The sequence below is a fragment of the Oncorhynchus mykiss genome, chromosome 12 (assembly GCF_013265735.2).
Source record: "Oncorhynchus mykiss isolate Arlee chromosome 12, USDA_OmykA_1.1, whole genome shotgun sequence".
NCBI lineage: Eukaryota > Metazoa > Chordata > Actinopteri > Salmoniformes > Salmonidae > Oncorhynchus > Oncorhynchus mykiss.
The window spans coordinates 89,156,188-89,177,454 of NC_048576.1; the positions used below are offsets into that span (position 1 = coordinate 89,156,188).

Genomic DNA, 21,267 nt, shown 5'->3' on the forward strand with positions numbered 1-21,267 from the left:
AGAGATACAGACACATTACAGAGATACAGACACATTACAGAGATACAGACACAAAATGGTTCTACTGTTCACACATTAGCCAGCTTTTGACATTCTTTTAAAAAGTGGTTATGGATGGTATGGCTTTGAGTTACTGTGGTAGTTTGTTCCACTCAACAGCGCCGGTATATAGACATTTGTTCTTACCAGATAGACTCTTATATTTAAAACAGTGAATGTTAGAGTCTCAGGCTATGGTCTTACACTCGTGGACATCTTTAATGATGAAACAGTTGGATAGGTACCTGGGGGCTGAGTCCGTGATAATTCTCTGGACCAGAACTAGTTTTTCCACTGATAAGTAGCCTAGCTGCTTTACAGGCCCGACCTCCAGATGAGTATGAGGGAGGAGGTTCAATACAATTCTTACAAGCTTGTTTGGCTGGAGGCTTATTGCTGACATGTTTGGGGCTGCTGGTGAACCATGAAGTCAGGCATAATCAAAGTGACACTGGACTAGTGCCACAGTGTTTCTGGTGTCTATAACTAGGTTTCCATCCAACTGGTGAAAGATTTTAATGTGAATATTTTTTAAATCTGCATTAAAGCAATATGTGCATTTTCCCATCAGAGTTGTGTTTCCATCAAAGTAACTGGTTGCAGATAAAAGTCTGCAAAAACGTAATGCACATAAAAATACCTTGGGGTTAAATCCCCATGTACCCAATAAAGAAGGCAAGTTAAATGGGTTTCCATGGCATTTTCAACTAGGCCTACTGTTGGTTTTGAGTAGATCTAGTGAATGTGCCCACTCTGGTGTTGACGTGTACTCTAGCCAACAGCTCACAGACACAGTACAGGTACAGCCTACTACATGATGACATTATTATGGACAAAAGTGCAACTTTTGCAACATCCAAATCATGTCACCAGAACAAGACCCTCAATATTTATTGACAGGAGCATCAAACTACCCACCTACCACTATCAGTATGAATGGTGGTTAGAAGACAGGATACACTGTGGTATAGTAAACGTTAGCACATGGAAAAAGCGTAATGCATGAGGGGAGAAGGACATAGGATGGAATAGATATAGTATAGTACAACCTGTAGAGTAAACCAGGAAATACACACTACCCGCCCCTGTGCCCAATAAAAAACACAACGCTCCCCAAAGCAAAACATATCTCAGAGAGGATGCCAAACATCACGCAGCGCAAAGTCAACATACTCTCTGTGTATGAGTGTGTGTATATATTAAACATGTCTGAGGTACTGAGATCCATCTGACACCAATTACCCCCCTTATTAAACCACAGGCATTCTGCTTAATACCTGACATACCATACCACACACACACATACAATGAGAGAGACTGGAGAGAGAGGGAGAGAGAAACAGAGGGAGAGAGACAGAGGGAGAGGGAGAGACAGAGGGAGAGAGAGGTAGAGAGCAACAGAGGGAGAGAGCAACAGAGGGAGAGAGAAACAGAGGGAGAGAGAAACAGAGGGAGAGAGAAACAGAGGGAGAGAGACAGAGGGAGCGAGAGACAGAGAGGAAAGAGCAACATGAGACCTATCTTTCACCTCAGTCAATAATTCATGCTGTGCATGTATGCTCCTTGTGCATCATGGGAAATGTCCACTTCTGGCTGACCTTGAGTGACCCCTAGTGGCCCCCACCCCTCCTCTTCCCTCTGTTTTTATCGGTGCCAGAGTGATAAAGAAAAGCCCTCCGTTACAGACAGAGAGGAGAGATAGCCAGCTCTCACTGCTGCTCGGACTGTGTGCTTCCGTAACTAATGCCTAGACTTCAGCTCAGTGGGTCTCAGGCATAGACATGCAAATCACCTCAGATACACTAAGGCTGGGCTTCTGACTGGGTCCTCTTCTTTTATATAGTGACTCTAAAACAACAACCGTCTTTGGGTCTTTGAAAAGTGCTATATAAATCCCACATTATTGTGCAAGAGTCCCTGGTTCAAATCCAGGCAGCATCACATCCGACCGTGATTGGGAATCCCATAGGGTGACGCACAATTGGCTCAGCATTGTCCGGGTTTGGCCGGGGTATTTGTCATTGTAAATAAGAATTTGTTCTTAACTGACTTGCCAGGTTAAATAAAATAAAAAATTAAAAAATGTCATCACTGAAATCATTCTGAATGACTTGAGTTCTCATGGGGTTTGTACCACAACAACCAATAGAGAGTAGTGTGTTTGTCCCACTCAGAAGCGGGCTTCAGCTCAGCTGTGGCGTTTCTCTCATAAACAAGGGCTGCATGGAGTCAACAGACTAGTAAACCTCTGAGTGCACTCATGCTTAACCTCTTTCTCTTTTCTCACTTTCTCTCGCTTCTCTCTCTCTCTCCCCCTCTCTCTCTCTCTCTCTCTCCCTCCCTCTCTCTCTCTCTCTCTCTCTCCCTCTCTCTCTCTCTCCCTCCCTCTCTCTCTCTCCCTCCCTCGCTCTCTCCTCTATTTGCTCCCTTCATCTTTAACACAAACAAGGTGCCAAAACAACCATTCTTCCTAAATGTTCATTGTTTCAATGCAAATATTTCAGAGGTCTGAATCTGGGCCTATTTTTTTTTGCTCATTTACACAAATCTTGAGGCGCAGCACACATCTCTCCCCGACACTGTGACCGTAGCGCTGCACTCAGCAGTGGCTGGAACGGAAAATGGCCGATACTTTATCTAGAGTTTATCAGAACCAACATTACAGAAATTAGGAATCTCTCTTGCACACTAGCTCACATAGAAGAGGACCTGACAATCACAAGCCCTAATGGTGTATCCCAGAACATCTATTTCCCTTCTTTCAACAACATATTAAGATAAGGCAACAAAGAGGAAGACCAGGAGACAACATATTTGGAGAAGTTCTCTCTTGGACTCCAAGGTTAGGTTCAATAACCTCCTCCATAGTGAACCCATGACAGATGGATGGTGAGAAAGGGCAAAAGGAGATGGTCAGGGGGAACAACCAGACCTTTCCACTCTTACTGGTCTAGTTCCCACTCTCAGAGGGTCATCGGGCCCTGGCCACCTCTCAATTAACACATATAAAACCCGAAACCAGCCTTAAATAAACAGCCACTTATATAACACCAAACAAACATATCATCAACGCATATAAAACCTTAAACTAAACTTCCAAAAACATCCACTTATGCTAAATATATAACACTATACAAACCCACCATTAACACATAAAACCCTAAATAAACCTATGTGATTGTATAACATTATACAATCACATAGAGAACCGTGGGTTCTGGTCCTGCTAGGTTTCCACAGGAGAGAGACAGCTTTATCACTGTGCAAGTGGGATTTAATAGGCCAGTGTCAACCACCACAACAGGTGGGAAGAGTCAATATTGGACACCAATGTTTAGAGTCACACAGGCCTTTATCTGATGCTTTATTTTCACACCAATGGCCAGTACTTCCTACTTCTGCTTTAATCACCTCAGCTGCTATCCGGGCACATATTTACCCTATCATTTTTTGTATGAAATACCATACAAATCATTTGATATAACTTTATTGTTCCCCGTGTCCTCCTTCATGATGACTGCTTTAACTCACCTCAGCTTCCACCCCAGGAACCACATATAGATTTTTTCAATTCAATATGATTCAATTTATCTTTATTGTCCACTATGGTATTTTGCTCCTTTAACTCGATTGCGATTTTTACAGTTCAGAAACCCAGGAACCATATTTTTTTCAAGTAAATTCAACACGGTACAGTTGAACTGAATACAACTTTATTGTCCCCTATAGGGGACCCTACTTATTGCTTCCCAAACTACTACTGTATTAATCCTATCTATCACTTTCAGTGTTCCCAAAAAATCCCCCCAGAGAACCCTCTCCTTCTCTCTCTCCCCTTCCCTCCCTCTCCCCTTCTCTCTCCTTCTCTCCCCATTTCCTTCTCTCCCTCCCTCTCCTTTTCTCCTCTGTACATCCCTCTCCTCTCTCCTTCCTTCCCTCCCCCTCCTACTACCCCCTCTCTCTCTCCCCATCTCCTCTCCCTCCCTCCATGTGACTTCCCAGAGTGCCAAGGACCAGGTCTCTCCCACTCTCCTCTCGGCAGCTTCCCACGGACACATAGCGGCTACTGGGCTGGAGGAGGACTGTGGGAAGGCAGGGAGCCAAGGGCTTTCTGGGGACGAATAGTCACGTCTGTCAAGAACCCACACACAAACATATGTGCATGGACAAATTGTGCGCATACACGCAAACTCCCGAGCACACGTGCAGACGCTCTGTGTGGGTGCTCGCGAGTGCAACCCTCTGCATCAATCGATTCTAAAATATATTTGATGCTGTTCATAGTCACGTCATAGAGCTAAGTCTCAGTTTAAGGTAAAGATTGGGGGTGGGGTAATCTGATCAGAGATCTGCGGTTAGGGACAATATCTACCTCGAGAGACAGGGAAGAATGAGAAGGGGTTTTACAGTGTTGAGTCTATCAGAAAATAATCATGTTGCTTGTTCCCAGGCTGTCCCTATGGGAGGGGGGAAAGGGTTCCCAGAACCACCCCCACTCAACCTCATTCATTATTCTATTACTCTCTATCTATCTATCTCTATGTGTGTGTGTGTGTGTGTCCTTCTCCCTCTCTCTATGTGTGTGTGTGTGTGTCCTTCTCTCTCCCTCTCTGTGTGTGTGTGTATCCGTCTCTCTCTCTCTCTCTCTCTGTGTGTATGTGTGTGAGTGTCTCTCTCTCTCATTCAGGAGCCAGGGAGAATCAAGTCTTCCTCTGTTGAGGCCCAGGTGGAAACACCATTATGTGAGCAGGTTCTATAAATAGCGACTCAGGGAGTCCAGTGAGAGACTGGTGCAGAGCAGACTCTGGACTAGTAACTCTGTCCACCACTAACATGACGTCATGTATGTAACACTGTCCACCACTAACATGATGTCATGTATGTAACACTGTCCACCACTAACATGACGTCATGTATGTAACACTGTCCACCACTAACATGATGTCATGTATGTAACACTGTCCACCACTAACATGATGTCATGTATGTAACACTGTCCACCACTAACATGACATCATGTATGTAACACTGTCCACCACTAACATGACGTCATGTATGTAACACTGTCCACCACTAACATGACATCATGTATGTAACACTGTCCACCACTAACATGACTTCCTGTTCAGTATGGAGTTACAGGATGTCATGTATGTAACACAGTCCACCACTAACATGACTTCCTGTTCAGTATGGAGTTACAGGATGTCATGTATGTAACACAGTCCACCACTAACATGACTTCCTGTTCAGTATGGAGTTACAGGATGTCATGTATGTAACACAGTCCACCACTAACATGACTTCCTGTTCAGTATGGAGTTACAGGATGTCATGTATGCTTTATGGACATACAGTTGATGTACATTGATAGCCACTGGTCTTTATCACAGAGGTCCTACACTTCCCTACACCAGTTCAACCATTCTGACTCCATGTTCTATGTCCCATAAGAATAGAATGAGGGCAGGTGAGAAGGTCTACAATGTAGAAGAAGAAAGAGGAAGGAGAAAGAGGGAGAGAAAGAGAGAGAAAAGAAGACTGAGAAAGAGGGAGAGAAAGAGAAAGAGAGAGTACAGAAGACTGAGAAAGAGGGAGAGAAAGAGAGAGAACAGAAGACTGAGAAAGAGGGAGAGAAAGAGAGAGAAAAGAAGACTGAGAAAGAGGGAGAGAAAGAGAAAGAGAGAGTACAGAAGACTGAGAAAGAGGGAGAGAAAGAGAGAGAACAGAAGACTGAGAAAGAGGGAGAGAAAGAGAGAGAACAGAAGACTGAGAAAGAGGGAGAGAAAAAGAGAGAACAGAAGACTGAGAAAGAGGGAGAGAAAGAGAAAGAGAGAGTACAGAAGACAGAGAAAGAGGGAGAGAAAGAGAGAGTACAGAAGACTGAGAAAGAGGGAGAGAAATAGAAAGAGAGAGTACAGAAGACTGAGAAATAGGGAGAGAAAGAGAGAGTACAGAAGACTGAGAAAGAGGGAGAGAAAGAGAGAGAACAGAAGACTGAGAAAGAGGGAGAGAAAGAGAGAGAACAGAAGACTGAGAAAGAGGGAGAGAAAGAGAGAGAACAGAAGACTGAGAAAGAGGGAGAGAAAGAGAAAGAGAGAGTACAGAAGACTGAGAAATAGGGAGAGAAAGAGAGAGTACAGAAGACTGAGAAAGAAGGAGAGAAAGAGAAAGAGAGAGTACAGAAGACTGAGAAAGAGGGAGAGAAAGAGAGAGAACAGAAGACTGAGAAAGAGGGAGAGAAAGAGAGAGAGAGAGTACAGAAGACTGAGAAAGAGGGAGAGAAAGAGAGAGAACAGAAGACTGAGAAAGAGGGAGAGAAAGAGAGAGAACAGAAGACTGAGAAAGAGGGAGAGAAGGAGAGAGTACAGAAGACTGAGAAAGAGGGAGAGAAATAGAAAGAGAGAGTACAGAAGACTGAGAAATAGGGAGAGAAAGAGAGAGTACAGAAGACTGAGAAAGAAGGAGAGAAAGAGAAAGAGAGAGTACAGAAGACTGAGAAAGAGGGAGAGAAAGAGAGAGAACAGAAGACTGAGAAAGAGGGAGAGAAAGAGAGAGAACAGAAGACTGAGAAAGAGGGAGAGAAGGAGAGAGTACAGAAGACTGAGAAAGAGGGAGAGAAAGAGAGAGAACAGAAGACTGAGAAAGAGGGAGAGAAAGAGAGAGTACAGAAGACTGAGAAAGAGGGAGAGAAATAGAAAGAGAGAGTACAGAAGACTGAGAAAAAGGGAGAGAAAGAGAGAGTACAGAAGACTGAGAAAGAGGGAGAGAAAGAGAAAGAGAGAGTACAGAAGACTGAGAAAGAGGGAGAGAAAGAGAGAGAACAGAAGACTGAGAAAGAGGGAGAGAAAGAGAGAGAACAGAAGACTGAGAAAGAGGGAGAGAAAAAGAGAGAACAGAAGACTGAGAAAGAGGGAGAGAAAGAGAAAGAGAGAGTACAGAAGACTGAGAAAGAGGGAGAGAAAGAGAGAGAACAGAAGACTGAGAAAGAGGGAGAGAAAAAGAGAGAACAGAAGACTGAGAAAGAGGGAGAGAAAGAGAAAGAGAGAGTACAGAAGACTGAGAAAGAGGGAGAGAAAGAGAGAGTACAGAAGACTGAGAAAGAGGGAGAGAAATAGAAAGAGAGAGTACAGAAGACTGAGAAATAGGGAGAGAAAGAGAGAGTACAGAAGACTGAGAAAGAGGGAGAGAAAGAGAGAGAACAGAAGACTGAGAAAGAGGGAGAGAAAGAGAGAGAACAGAAGACTGAGAAAGAGGGAGAGAAGGAGAGAGTACAGAAGACTGAGAAAGAGGGAGAGAAAGAGAGAGAACAGAAGACTGAGAAAGAGGGAGAGAAAGAGAGAGTACAGAAGACTGAGAAAGAGGGAGAGAAATAGAAAGAGAGAGTACAGAAGACTGAGAAAAAGGGAGAGAAAGAGAGAGTACAGAAGACTGAGAAAGAGGGAGAGAAAGAGAAAGAGAGAGTACAGAAGACTGAGAAAGAGGGAGAGAAAGAGAGAGAACAGAAGACTGAGAAAGAGGGAGAGAAAGAGAGAGTACAGAAGACTGAGAAAGAGGGAGAGAAAGAGAGAGAACAGAAGACTGAGAAAGAGGGAGAGAAAGAGAGAGTACAGAAGACTGAGAAAGAGGGAGAGAAAGAGAGAGAACAGAAGACTGAGAAAGAGGGAGAGAAAGAGAGAGTACAGAAGACTGAGAAAGAGGGAGAGAAAGAGAGAGTACAGAAGACTGAGAAAGAGGGAGAGAAAGAGAGAGAACAGAAGACTGAGAAAGAGGGAGAGAAATAGAAAGAGAGTACAGAAGACTGAGAAATAGGGAGAGAAAGAGAGAGTACAGAAGACTGAGAAAGAGGGAGAGAAAGAGAAAGAGAGAGTACAGAAGACTGAGCAAGAGGGAGAGAAAGGGAAAGAACAGAAGACTGAGAAACAGGGAGAGAACAGAAGACTGAGAAAGAGGGAGAGAAAGAGAGAGAACAGAAGACTGAGAAAGAGGGAGAGAAAGAGAGAGTACAGAAGACTGAGAAAGAGGGAGAGAAATAGAAAGAGGGAGTACAGAAGACTGAGAAAGAGGGAGAGAAAGAGAAAGAGAGAGTACAGAAGACTGAGAAAGAGGGAGAGAAAGAGAGAGTACAGAAGACTGAGAAAGAGGGAGAGAAAGAGAGAGAACAGAAGACTGAGAAAGAGGGAGAGAAAGAGAGAGTACAGAAGACTGAGAAAGAGGGAGAGAAAGAGAGAGAACAGAAGACTGAGAAAGAGGGAGAGAAAGAGAGAGTACAGAAGACTGAGAAAGAGGGAGAGAAAGAGAGAGAACAGAAGACTGAGAAAGAGGGAGAGAAATAGAGAGTACAGAAGACTGAGAAATAGGGAGAGAAAGAGAGAGTACAGAAGACTGAGAAAGAGGGAGAGAAAGAGAAAGAGAGAGTACAGAAGACTGAGCAAGAGGGAGAGAAAGGGAAAGAACAGAAGACTGAGAAACAGGGAGAGAACAGAAGACTGAGAAAGAGGGAGATAAAGAGAGAGAACAGAAGACTGAGAAAGAGGGAGAGAAAGAGAGTACAGAAGACTGAGAAAGAGGGAGAGAAATAGAAAGAGGGAGTACAGAAGACTGAGAAAGAGGGAGAGAAATAGAAAGAGAGTACAGAAGACTGAGAAAGAGGGAGAGAAATAGAAAGAGGGAGTACAGAAGACTGAGAAAGAGGGAGAGAAATAGAAAGAGAGTACAGAAGACTGAGAAAGAGGGAGAGAAAGAGAGAGTAGAGAAGACTGAGAAAGAGGGAGAGAAAGAGAGAGTACAGAAGACTGAGAAAGAGGGAGAGAAATAGAAAGAGAGAGTACAGAAGACTGAGAAAGAGAAGGAGTTCAGAATCAGAGAGGGAGAACAGAGGAAAAGTCAGAGAAGAAACCATAAAAACTCTACAAATAATGATAATAATACAAGATATCAGAAAAGGGGGAATGAAAGAGTAGATGGAAAGAAAAAGCAGAAAATAAGAGAAAGGGGGAACAAACAAAAGATAGAAAAACAGCCGAGCAGCGAAATGGTAAAAAAAAGCTCAATAATTGGAGAGAAAGAAGAGAGAGAAAAGCATGGAAAGGAAGAGAAAGGGGTAATAAGGAGGAGGCTGCTGTGTGGATAAGTAGTACTTCAGTTTGGAGCCTTTGGTTGGCAGGGTCAGGGCTCTTGGACCAACCCCAACCAGCTCACTGTTGTACTGGTTCCCCTGGGCAACACTACAGTGGTCCGGATTCCGTGTCGCCATCTTTAACTGGGCCATAATGATTAGGGAGCTGAACGTGCTGACGGCACCGGGCTCATGTTATTACAGCAACCCTGATTTACACTACACCACCACCACTCATAATGCATATGGTCCAGACCTTTCAACATCACTGCATGTGTAGCCCACCGTAGTCCACTGTCTACATCTACATGGGCTGTGTGCTAAGGGAGGGACAAAAAAGTTGCAATCATTTTCTATTGTATTCTTTCCTATTTAATGGGTGATGGGGAGGAGGACAATGCTTCCATGTAAGGGACTGAAAAACAAAGGAAAAGAAATGTCCCTTGTGATCTCATGCCTTCTGGGAGTTAAGTCATCCAATTAGATTCTACTGATGATGACTGGAGGTAAACAGAACAGAGCAGGGGTAGTCTGGGTGGTGTGTGTATGCGTGCGTGTATGTCTGTGTGTGTATGCCTGTGTTTGTGTGTGTGTACCCCCACAGTGTTAATCTAAAGCTGTCGTCGGAGAGAGTGAAAGCAGGCTGACGCCATTGGAGGTGAACGGTGTGTGTGTGTGTGTGTTTGTGTGTGTGTGTGTGTGAGTTCCTGGGCTCTGGAGACTGTGGTCCTACCTCTGCTTCTAAGACGCACAGCACTGATGACTATGATAAATAACTACCAGTATGAGTTTAGCACAGTCATCAGTTCAACTCCGGGTTGGTTCTGTTGGCATACTCTACTGTGGAAGAAGGGGGGGGGGGGGGGGGGGGGGTTGCGAGAGAGAAGAGTGGGGTGGGTGGGTGGGGGGGTGGAGATATGGGTGGGGGGGTGGATATATGGGTGGGAGTGGAGATATGGGTGAGGGGGGGATGGAGATATGGGTGAGGGGGGGGTGGAGATATGGGTGGGGGGGTGGAGATATGGGTGGGGGGGGGTGGAGATATGGGTGGGGGGGTGGAGATATGGGTGGGGGGATGGAGATATGGGTGGGGGGGTGGAGATATGGGTGGGGGGATGGAGATATGGGTGAGGGGGGGTGGAGATATGGGTGAGGGGGGGGTGGAGATATGAGGGGGGGGGGTGGAGATATGGGTGAGGGGGGGATGGAGATATGGGTGAGGGGGGGATGGAGATATGGGTGAGGGGGGGGGTGGAGATATGGGTGGGGGAAGAAGGGAGGCAGGGAAACCTTTATTTAACTAGGCAAGTCAGATAAGAACAAATTCTTATTTACGATGACAGCCTACCCAGGCCCAACCTGGACGACACTGGGCCAATTGTGCACCGCCCTATGGGACTCCCAATCACGGCCGGTTGTGATACAGCCTGGAACCAGGGTGTCTGTAGTGACGCCTCTAGCACTGAGATGCAGTGCCTTAGACCGCTGCGCCACTCTGGAGTACAAGAGGGAGAGAGAGAGAAACACACAGTAGATGGAGGAAGAGGCACTGCTGGGTGATTTGTATGTGTGAATCTCTGTAGTTGTGATAAACTGCTAGAGAGGATTCAGGATTGATGTTCTTTGAAATCATAATGGACTATATGGGACTAGTACATCTGGGCCTGGAGAACATGCATGAAGTCGTTTGTCTATTCCTGCAATTTACAGTCATTTGTTACAGGTGTGTGTGTGTGTGTGTGTGTGTGTGTGTGTGTGTTATATGGATCATAACTGTGGGTAAACTATGGAAGAAGAACGAGCCACAGTGGCATAAATGAGGAATGACAGTAACAGTTTTGAAAAACAGCTGTAAATAAAGCAGGGTTCAGCCATTCTGAAGTGTCCCTTATTCCACACAGAATAGGGTCAAAACATGTCCAGAGACACACTTGCACCGGCCCAGGAGCCAAAGCCCTGTGGTGTGTTTGTTGAATCTTGCTCTTGCAGGGGCCGGACCCAGCCAAGGTACACCTACAGAGCCGGGGGGAGTGACGCCACCCACAAATATACAGGGGGAGTGTTGACCTCAGACCAATTACTTTCACAGTCGTGTGTCAACAAGCATAGTGGTAGAATGCCCTATGGCTGCACTGCTATGGATGACCAAATCGAGTCGTTAACACATCAGAAGAGAGAGCTCTGTGTAAAGTAGTTGGATTCATTTGATTTTTTTTTGAATTATCCTGTATAGACCTAGATTGAGAGTCCTATAGATATACAAATATGATATAAGGAATTAGACTACTTATAACAAACAATGTGTTGATATGAATAGATCATTTTAGATCACTTCTGTCCTGTTCCCAACTATATTATGGACAATTCTGAGACATAGTATGTTTCTAAAAGTATCTATATCTGAGTATGTGACATGGTTACACCATTACTGATAGATATCCCATTACTTCACCTCGTTGGAAACCGATTCTAAGACACTTTAAAATAGGCTGCCAGCTGCCGACGGGCTGTAAGGCTACTCAGCAGTAGGAAGTATTCAATGCCTTCCAATCTCCCAGTTAAACGGTGCAACAACATTAATGAATTAAGACACCATGCGTGCCAATGAGAGATTTGACAATTGACACGTGCTTTTCTCAAATGCCAAGTGATTGACAGTCAAAATACAAGGCTGTTCGCTTTTCCATTTCATACATCAAGCCCATATGAACAAGTATCCAAGAATAACAAATATAGGCTGATAGGCTAAACATGTTAAGAAATAAAAATAGGCCTAAATGTAGGCAATGGACACATTATAGGCTCCAATCTTATAAATGTTGAAACTGGTTCACTGTAGTCTGAGTACAAACCATTCCATACTCAAAATGTGCTGTAAAGAATATGAACACAGAACTGCACAAAATAAGTTTGCAAGTAAATACTTCTCATAAGCGTGTTATTGAAACAGGTCCTGCTGGTTTACAGTGTGAAACTAAAAGAAACATGTAGACATTTGTTTTGTTGCGTTGCCCCAACTGTATCTGTCAAGGAGGAGCGCGCAGCATATGAGCGCTGCTTTCCCGGCCCCTGCAGCAGACAGTAGTGTGGAGTTTTGAGCGCTCTGGGTCGCGTTCTAGCTCGCCTCGAGTCGCCCCTCCCATTCTCGTTAAAACTCTCCGTTCCATTCGCCAATAAAGCGCTTTTGTCTTGGGGTCGGGAAGCTTACGGGCTCTCGCCGGACACTTGAAGCGCATTCCTCGACGTGGAGCTTTCAACCACTCGCTAGACACCGGTGGCTGAAGAGTTTTCATGTATTTTAATAACTTTATGCTGTTGCACAGTTTCGGGGACTTTTGACAGAGTGCACCACGGACGACTAAAGGATTTCCAGCTGTTTACTTGTTCTACGTGGGTCCTCTTGGATAAAAATATTATGTAGCACACATTTCTGAGTGCGCCGCAACTCAAACTTTACGCAGGGAACAGAACCGGTAAGTTTTTTCCACGAACAGAATAGTTTTACGAATAAACTGTAACGTTTATATAGTTTATATATGCAAAGTTGTGTGACACAGATTGGTCAGTGCAGTTTGGAAAACAAGCCCTATAGCTGAGAAAAATGTGGGGTTATGACTTTGGATAAAGCTTGTGTTTACCAACTCTGCATGAATAACTTAGGTAATTTATTGAAAAGCAATAACATCATTAAATAGAAAATTAATTATTTATTATTATTATTTTTCTTCATAAAGAGACATTCGTTTTTAAGAAACATATATGCTAACTAGTACACACCACCCTTCTACAGACTCCACACTCCCACCCCTGTTATGTTATGCTGTTTTAACGTTCTATGACAGGAGTTGGCTAGAGGTGAAATGTTCACCCATTCCAGACACCTTCTCACTGCACTGAATGAGAACTCTACAAGACCTACAACCTGCTGTAAACAACAGGTTGTCAGCTTCGAATTTGTACCATGCAAACCGAGGATCATTTAAGCAGAAACATTCAAAATCACTTAAAAACATTCAATAATTTACACATAATTTACAAATATTATAAAATCACTCATATAGCCAAAAGAGCGATAACAAATCAGTATAGGAAAGTCAAACGCCGCAGCATTTCTCTAATCTGTGCGTAACAACAGCTGGAAACACTTCAATCGTAACTTTATCACTAACTAGTAGGCTGTTTAAGTGTTTGACCACAGGACGCTGTGCTGGGCAGAGCTGGCGTCTAGACCGCGCCGGTCCTTTTCTTACCACCGGGAGAAGCTGTTTTCGACGTGCGGCTGGTGCTGGGGACAGGCCCAGATCAGAACACACACGGCATAGGTTATAGGATAGGGACGTTCAACAAACAACTGGTTTCAAAATACAAAAACTAAGCGTCTAATTTGCTCTGTTCGCTACGAGTTCAAAGGTAGGCTAATGGTATAGGCTGGTCTAGTTCTGGAGGCAAATATGTTTGGTCACACCGGGTAAAACGAGATTAACTGTTATTATCCATGGGCTTGCTGTGAATTTGCAGCGGAACAGCCAGCAAGGACCTCGCATTGATTTGGAGAACCTGCAGTCCCATAACAAAATAACCAATAATTTCAATTAAAAGATCAAGTGTTCGAACCAGTTGCCAGTTTTGGTTCCGTATTAGCGCAATTGAATTCGACTGTGTTTATTTCAACATGATGGCTATTGCTGCGCAGCACTACAAATAGTATCTACCTCCCCACCTGTAAGGTAGGTACTCAGTTATTAACGTTTCCATTAGCACCTGGAACATCTGGAAAACACTTGTTCTGCTTTCAAACAGCTATTGATCTTCAGTCTAATGATTCATGTGCGTCGGCGTTTGCTAAAGGCAACAGTAAAATCATGCGAGTTGCCTTTCAACTTAAAACTACTCAGACACTGAATAACGTCGGAGAAAACTCTAGGAAAACAGTTGTTAAACGTTTCAAATTTAGGGGAATTATATAAATAAATCACCAACAGCTATCTCCTCATTGCTACAAGCCTACAATCCCATGCGTAATTGAAATGCGTAACAGATATATGCATGATACTTTACTCAAATCTATAGGCTATATGTCTATATATCTAACAATTCCTCCCAATAACAAACTACATGGATATAAACCAGAGGCTATCAAAAAGCATGTGATAAATCATGAAAAGGGCCTATTATTTGTGTCAACAAACTTTAATTAACAGTGATCATAATAAACGTATCCAGCCCACCTTTCCCAAACAACATCCAGATGACCGCATGGTAGGCTGTTCATGTTATCTCGCCAAGTCGAACCGCTACATCTCATACGCCATCTTCGCCACTGAGGCCAATTTTCCAAACATTTGAATATTGAGGTACGTAGCAACAGTCTTATTTCTGAGCGAGATCCATCTGCCGGCTCAGCGCGCCCGCACACAGGCACGGAAAATCGCTTAATCTTTCACTGCGGGCCCAACAAATAGCGGGGTAAACTACTCCAATAACCCTTCGTGCGAGGATCATCTTCACTGGGGACTATTTCCGCCCTATGTGTATAGTACTGTATGTAGCCTATAGCTGCAGACCTCTCACCCAGGCTACATATTAGCCAGACAGACTGACGTTGGCTTGAACAGAAGTGTGGCTATTCCTATGTGTATGTGCTATACAGTAGACAATGAATGTTTCATTTTGACTACCAAGGGCCATATATACAAAACGTTGTCCCTGGCATGCATAGGTCATGAGAAGACAGGGGGAAGTGTGTCACTATAATGACAGACACAGTAACAGAGACACAGTTCAGACTGGACCACTATGGTCATGAGAAGACAGGGGAAAGTGTGTCACTATAATGACAGACCGTAACAGAGACACAGTTCAGACTGGACCACTATGGTCATGAGAAGACAGGGGGAAGTGTGTCACTATAATGACAGACACAGTAACAGAGACACAGTTCAGACTGGACCCCTATGGTCATGAGAAGAGAGGGGGAAGTGTGTCACTATAATGACAGACACAGTAACAGAGACACAGTTCAGACTGGACCCCTATGTGGTCTGTCTCCTTTCTATCTGTGTTTTGTGGGTTCCACAGGTGGCTGGTGACACCTTATTTGGGGAGGATGGGCTCATAGTAATGGCTGCAATGGAATAAATTGAATGGTATCAAACCATTTCCATTCACCACTCCACTTAATTCCAGACATTATTATGAGCCATCCTCCCCTCAACAGCCTCCTGTGGTAGGTACTATCTCCTCTGCTGTGTGTCTCAGTATTTGAGCACTGACTACTTGGCACAAGAGAAGACCCTGTCACTTCTCAGTGCTGAGAGAGAGGCTTTCTGGACGGGACAGAGACGGTGGCGGGGAGATGGTAGGAATTATCAGGCGATGAACAGTGGATGAGAAAGAAAAGTAGAGAGAGAGAGAGAGAGAGGGAGAGAGAGGGAGAGTGAGAGAGGGGGAGAGAGAGGGAGAGCGTGAGAGGGAGTGCGAGCGAGAGGAAGAGCGAGAGTGAGGGAGAGGGAGAGAGAGGGAGAGAGGGGGGGAGGGAGAGAGAGGGAGAGAGGGGGGGGAGGGAGAGAGAGGGAGAGAGGGAGGGAGAGAGAGGGAGAGAGGGGGGAGAGAGGGGGGAGAGAGGGGGGAGAGAGGGGGGAGATAGAAATAGAGAGGGAGAGAGATATAAATAGAGAGAGAGGGAGAGAGATAGAGAGGGAGAGAGAGAGAGAGAGCGAGAGAGAAAGAGAGGGAGAGAGAGAGATATATATATATCTATAGAGAGAGAGGGAGAGAGAGGGAGAGAGAGAGAGATAGAGAGAGGGGGAGGGGGAGAGAGAGTGAGGGAGAGGGGGAGAGAGGGGGAGGGGGAGAGAGGGGGGAGTGGGAGAGAGAGAGGGGGAGAGAGAGAGATAGAAATAGAGAGGGAGAGAGAGAGAGAGAGGGAGAGAGAGGGAGAGAGATATAAATAGAGAGGGAGAGAGAGAGAGAGATAGAGAGAGAGAGAGATAGAAAGAGAGAGGGAGAGAAATATAAGGGATGAGAAAACATTCCTTTGTCTAGTATAGTGTGATACTTGACTGAGATGACAGAGACGATGGAATCACTGAGATTGTTTAACCTCAACACTGCCAAGACCCTAGATTTAGACTAGGAGCACGTGTGTATAGATGTGTGTGTGGGTCTAAGTTTATGTCCGTGTGTCTGTGTGTTGAGGGTATTAACGTAAAACACACACACACTGACCGGGTGGATAACCCAGTGGCCCTGGGACCCCTCTTGTGACTGGCTGCTCGTGGAGGTGAGGCCTGGTCAGGGGCACTCTGGGGGGCTCGGCTATTTAACACCATTAAAATAATTAAACACATGTCAACTGTCAGAGAGAGAGGCTGGCCCCCTCTTCTCCTGCTCACACACACACACACACTGTACATAATCATGCAGGCACGCACGCAAACAAGCACCCACACCCACCCACCCACCGACCGACCCACAGACAGGTAGCCACACACACATTACCCCTGGAGGGACAGCCCAACAGCCACTATTGGCATTTGTTTCAGACATGTGACCAGGGTTTAATCTCTGCTTCAGGGTAATTGGAAAACTGCCATTCATCTATTTAGAAGAAGTGTGCATATAGGAGACTGTGATGACAAGTCAGAATAACAACCCACCAGCATTTTCCTGCTGTACTGTCCAAACTCTCACACACGGACACGCGCACACACACACACACCTACCTAGGACCAGGCAACTGCTCTGCTCCTCTGGTCTCTAAGAGCAAAGGAATTTCATATCACACAGTGTTCTCCAGCCAGTAGCCCCCCTTTTATACCCAATTAGGAGTGGTCGTCTGAGGCCCTCCACCCTTTACAACCAGGGATTAGGGTGGAGGGCCTTCCACCCTCTGCAACAACGGATTAGGGTGTTAAAAGTCAGGTGGCGAGGCGAGGAGGCCTGGGGAGAGGGGGAGAGGGGGGAGAGGATGGGAGCAGGGCAGTCACACAGCAGGCAGGGAGTTGGAGCTGGCAAGGCATAAGAAACCTGTGTGTGTTTTGTGTGTGTGCCTATGTGTGTTTTGTATTAGCGAAACCGTGTGAAAGCAAGCGTGCATCCCAATTAGCAAGGGGGTGTGTGTCGGAGTGCATGTGTTACAATCAGCATGTTTGGAGTGTGTTTGTGCCTACACACACATTTGGTTGTGTGTGTGTGTGTTTATTTAGATCTTAGCTACAGTCACAGTGTCACAATGAGTTCAATGTAGGCCTCAATCCCACTACCAGAATCAGGTGTTCCACAATACACAGGGCGAGCCACTGTTGACGTCCCAGAGTTAGAGCAGCTTTCTTGGGCAGGGCGCTTAAAGAAAGCCCCTGGCTTTAATCTCTTCAAAAGGCCTCGCACATCAATGCTGACCCGGCGGTATGCGAAAAGCAAACCGATCCCCTCACGGTGTTTGCCCGCCAAGCCAAATTGAAGAAGACTCAAGCCGCTCCAGCCAAATGATGCGTTCCAAAGAACCACTTCAAAAACTCTGTATAAATATACACGAGCACGCAAAGGCTACAAGCGGAGCCTGGCTTGAGCCGAACGCAAACCGCAAATAACTCCTGTCTCACACACTCCCTCTTGCCAACGCTCAGAATTCGCGCTTGAAGAGGAGAGATGGGGCTCCGAGACAGATGTTCCCCCTGAAAGACTGAATTACAGTTGGAAAGACAGACGTTCAGATTCAGAAACTGCCCTCTCAGCCTTTTGACTGAAATCAACCAATTTTTTCTCCTCCTCTCTCGTTCCCTCTTTCTCGCTCTGTCTCGAAGTACATGGAAAATGGCAAAAATCTGAAAAACGGCCACTAACCAAAAGTGAGAACTGGGGCCAGAGAGAAAAGGCAAGAGAGGGATCGAGAGAGAGAGAGAGAGAGAGAGAGGGATCGAGAGAGAGATCGAGAGAGATCGAGAGAGAGATCGAGAGAGAGATCGAGAGAGATCGAGAGAGAGAGAGAGAGAGAGAGAGAGAGAGAGAGAGAGAGAGAGAGAGAGAGAGAGAGAGAGAACGAGCACATCCCAGAGAGCCACCGCAAATTGCCATGTTTCAGTGAGGCCGTAAAAAAAGATAAACGACTCATAATCTAAGGTTGTAATTACCTCGGGCCAACACTGTCATTAGCAAATGAGCCTTGAACCAGAGAGATGGGAAGAGAGAGAGAGATGGAGAGAGTGTGTGTGTGTGTGTGTGTGTGTGTGTGTGGGGGGGGGGGGGTGTAGAGGAAGGAGAGAGAGATTTGGATGGTCAAAGAGGGATGGAGAGTAGTAGCTTTGTCCCAGATCTGTTGGTGCTATCATATCATGCTATCAACTCCTTGTCATGTTTGGCATGATGACACAGACTGGTACCCACCCAGGCTAAAATGGTAGTGGCTGGAGAAACTTAAAGCTGAGGGAATTCAGGGAGAGAGGGACTGAGAGAGAGGGGGGGAGAGAGGGGAAGAGAGGGGGGAGAGAGGGGGAAGAGAGGGGGGAGAGAGGAGGGGAAGAGAGGGGGGAGAGAGGAGGGGAAGAGGGGAGGGAGAGAGGTGGGGAAGAGAGGGAATGAGAGAGAGGGGGAGAGAGGAGGGAGAGAGGAGGGGAAGAGAGGGGGGAGAGAGGAGGGGAAGAGAGGGGGGAGAGAGGAGGGGAAGAGAGGAGGGAGAGAGGGGGGGAAGAGAGGAGGGGAAGAGAGAGAAATAGATTAAGAGAGAAGGGACTGCAACGGTCACTACAAACAGTGACTAGGCCTGCACACACAAAGAACACTCATACTTAGTTTAGTGTGACCCCAGCCTTAAACCTTGACTGGAGGGTCAGATATTTAATCATTGGTATTAATGACTAATGGAAGTTCAACTAAAGAAACAAATGGTCAGAAGAACATTAACTCGTAACGTTTACCCACAAATAGATTTAATGATAAGTTAAAGAGTAATGATTAGGGGAATGGTTAGCTGATGTGCTGCTGCTGCTACTGTGTCTGTCTTAGGGTCAGTAGGCACAACTGAAATCACAGGAAGTGCTGACTAGTACACACACACACGCACGCACACACACATGCGTTTACCATAAACACATACACACCAGCTCTGGTTGAGTCACTGTATGTTTGAGGTCCTTGGCCCCTCGTTTCCCCAGGGTCTATTTCAGTCACTGCTAATAGCGGCGTTATCAGCTACCATACGCACAGAGAAGTGTGTGTAAAACTAAACTTCAACCGTATTATAGGATCAACGTCAGTAAAACCTGGTCGTATTCACAAGGCACGAAACTGAAGACAAAACTGGCAAGTTCTATCAGAGTTTGTCCATTAAGAAACGCTTGTTTCCATTCTCCATTTCTAAATACTTTGCTATGCTGTGCCCTAATGAACATGACCCAGTTGTGATTGTGATACAAGTCAGGACTAGTCAGGTCACATATTAAATCAGCAGAAGACTCTTTCTAAGAATCTTAGAAGTCCTAAGGGTGACTATTGAAAAATCAAACATCAACATCAGACAGCATCCAGTGTTTTCTCTACTTCGCTCCATGTATCCCACACAGGCCATCTTCAATATTGGGATCTTGTTGTTTCTAATGTGGACATGTTGCCTCTGGTTGAAACTTTAACGCCACACTGCTTTGCTCTCAACAGCCTGGGGAGGACTGAAGTCATAAGTCACACAGACAGGAAGAGAGAACTGGGACAGTCAACAGTCGAGAGGGAGAGAGAGGGAGAGAGAGAGAGAAAGAGAGAGAGAGAGGTAGAGAGAGATCGTGGTGGCAGACTAAGGAGAGAAACAGAAAGAGACAGAGGGAGTAGGAGGAAATTCGAGAGAGAGACAGTCGAGAAAAAGAGAGAGATGAGAGAGATGAGAGAGAGAGGGAGCGAGAGGGAGAGATGGGAGAGAGATGAGAGAGAGATGGGTTAGAGATGAGATGGAGAGTGAAAAGGTGATGGGTCAGAAATGAGATGGAGAGTGAAGTGGTGATGGGTTAGAGATGGAGAGTGAAGTGGGGATGGGTTAGAGATGAGATGGAGAGTGAAGAGGTGATGGGTCAGAGATGGAGAGTGAAGAGGTGATGGGTTAGAGATGAGATGGAGAGTGAAGAGGTGATGGGTTAGAGATGAGATGGAGAGTGAAGTGGTGATGGGTTAGAGATGAGATGGAGAGTGAAGAGGTGATGAGTTAGAGATGAGATGGAGAGTGAAGAGGTGATGGGTTAGAGATGAGATGGAGGGTGAAGAGGTGATGAGTTAGAGATGAGATGGAGATTGAAGAGGTGATGGGTCAGAGATGAGATGGAGAGTGAAGTGGTGATGGGTTATAGTTGAGATGGAGAGTGAAGTGGTGATGGGTTAGAGATGAGATGGAGAGTGAAGTGGTGATGGGTCAGAGATGAGATGGAGAGTGAAGAGGTGATGGGTTAGACATGAGATGGAGAGTGAAGAGGTGATGGGTTAGAGATGGAGAGTGAAGAGGTGATGGGTTAGAGATGAGATGGAGAGTGAAGAGGTGATGGGTTAGACATGCGATGGAGAGGTGATGGGTTAGAGATGGAGAGTGAAGAGGTGATGGGTTAGAGATGGATAGTGAAGTGGTGATGTGTTAGAGATGAGATGGAGAGTGAAGTGGTGATGGGTCAGAGATAAGATGAAGAGTGAAGTGGTGATGGGTTAGAGATGGAGAGTGAAGAGGTGATGGGTTAGACATGCGATGGAGAGTGAAGAGGTGATGGGTTAGACATGCGATGGAGAGTGAAGAGGTGATGGGTTAGAGATGCGATGGAGAGTGAAGTGGTGATGGGTTAGAGATGCGATGGAGAGGTGATGGGTTAGAGATGGAGAGTGAAGAGGTGATGGGTTAGAGATGGATAGTGAAGTGGTGATGGGTTAGAGATGAGATGGAGAGTGAAGTGGTGATGGGTCAGAGATGAGATGAAGAGTGAAGTGGTGATGGGTTAGAGATGGAGAGTAAAGAGGTGATGGGTTAGAGATGGAGAGTGAAGTGGTGATGGGTTAGAGATGGATAGTGAAGTGGTGATGGGTCAGAGATGAGATGGAGAGTGAAGTGGTGATGGGTTAGAGATGGAGAGTGAAGTGGTGATGGGTCA

General features: G+C 45.6%; 2 protein-coding genes across 2 annotated transcripts in view; one reads left to right on the plus strand and one right to left on the minus strand.

Moving 5' to 3' along the window:
- The window catches only part of LOC110485259 (coronin-7-like), a 288,889-nt gene that overhangs the window by 70,762 nt on the left and 196,860 nt on the right, over positions 1–21,267 (minus strand). The window lies entirely within an intron of this gene.
- Positions 12,250–21,267, plus strand: part of LOC110512509 (vasorin-like) — a 55,383-nt gene continuing 46,365 nt past the window's right edge. Inside the window, exon 1 of the mRNA XM_036939104.1 lies at positions 12,250–12,630. The gene's annotated coding sequence lies outside the window, so the exon portion shown is untranslated. The remainder of the gene's footprint in view (positions 12,631–21,267) is intronic.